Below are 1,532 nucleotides of genomic sequence, written 5' to 3' on the forward strand. Positions count from 1 at the left end.
ACGAAACTTATACAAAACCCACATACTTCTAGATTGGGTTTGAAATGATTGGTGTGGTGAGATGTCTGGGTGGCTCAGTCGGTTAAGCATCTGCCTTCAGCTCAGGGCATGATATCAGGGTCCTGGGATAGAGTCCTGCACCCAACTCCTTTCTCTGCCTACAGCTCACACGTGCTTTCTCTCTCTCTCTCTCTCTGACAAATAAGTGAAGAAAAACTTATTTAAAAAAAAGAAGTAGTTGGTGTGGATTTTTTTTTTTTTTAATCTTCTTTTCTGGTCAGCATAAATATCCTTTAATTTCTATCTCCAGTAGGATTTCATTTTGAGGTTTAACATGTATGAAGCCAGTATAAAGTTTTGCAATTTAGTAATTCTGCATGCTAAGTCATTTAAGATGAAAATTAAAATATGAAGTTTATGGAAGAAGATTAATTTTCTTCTTCTGTAACGTCTGACTCTTTGCCCCCTTCATCATCTCCTGCTTGTTGATCCTTTCTTAGTGGAGGGGTGGGGTGGATAACTGACCTATTCCAGATACACACTTAGCTGAAAGTGATCTTTGAAGGGGCCACTTCGAATTTGCTTTTACCATTTGTAAACCAGATGAAGAATTTGGTGGTTACAGAGAATTTTGGAAAACCTCTAAATCCTCTTCATCAATCTTTTGTATGTTTTGATACACAACAGTGTAGACCTTCAATGCTTTGTCAAAAAATAGCATTTTGGTAATGATACATTCTGAAAATACAGTCTTTATATCCTTTATTTTCCGCTTTTCAAAATTGTCAGTATTTTCCTCCAGAAGACGAGTTGTTCAGGGAGCATCCACTGCAACTCTCTGCAGTTCGGTTTCCACATGCGAAATAATATGTCGAACATCAGGATTTCGCTGACGTTTTCTTCCCGAGTTAACTGTTTAGTTTCTCGACTCCTTGCTGTTAATGTCGCTTTGAGGTCATCTCCTTTCGTTTTAACAACGGCTCCATAAGCTTTCAAAGGGTCAACCCCGTCCTCTTCAAATCTTTCAATCTCAGCTTGTCCATAATCTTGCAGTTTGGCAAACTCACCACACTTCTCTGGGCCCTGCTTTAAATTTGGGAACGCCGTAGAGGCACACACGCTGATTTCAGTCACCAGGAGGTCTGCTTCCTCTCACAGCCCGGCGGTTTTCCGCACAGAAGCAGCGAAGGTTTGGCACCGCTCTCCACACAATTGTGACAGGACCTTGCAGTTGTCTGTGTGGCTGGAGCAGACTGGTTTTCCAAGCTTCGCCTGGGCATCTTGCCTTGAGATCCACCGGGACCCTAGGCTGGGACCTCCCACCCACCTGGGCATGCACCGGGAGGAAGAAGGAGGGGTGCCTGCGAACCACCACTTCCTGAGACCCCCTTTTTATATGCTTTATTTTCTAATTGTTTCTTATTTTGTTGTAGTAAAAAATAAAATACATCATAGAAAATTTATCATGCTAACCACTTTTCAGTGTGGAGTATGATGGCATAGCTATATGCACTTGTCCTGCAACAGATCTC

The 1,532-nt window shown here is 41.9% G+C and overlaps 1 pseudogene; it reads right to left on the reverse strand.

The window, feature by feature from the left end:
- Positions 1-428: 428 nt before the first annotated feature.
- Positions 429-1,295, reverse strand: LOC122907873 (annotated as a pseudogene).
- Positions 1,296-1,532: the final 237 nt, after the last annotated feature.

Source organism: Neovison vison, chromosome 5, assembly GCF_020171115.1.
Source record: "Neovison vison isolate M4711 chromosome 5, ASM_NN_V1, whole genome shotgun sequence".
Lineage (NCBI taxonomy): Eukaryota > Metazoa > Chordata > Mammalia > Carnivora > Mustelidae > Neogale > Neogale vison.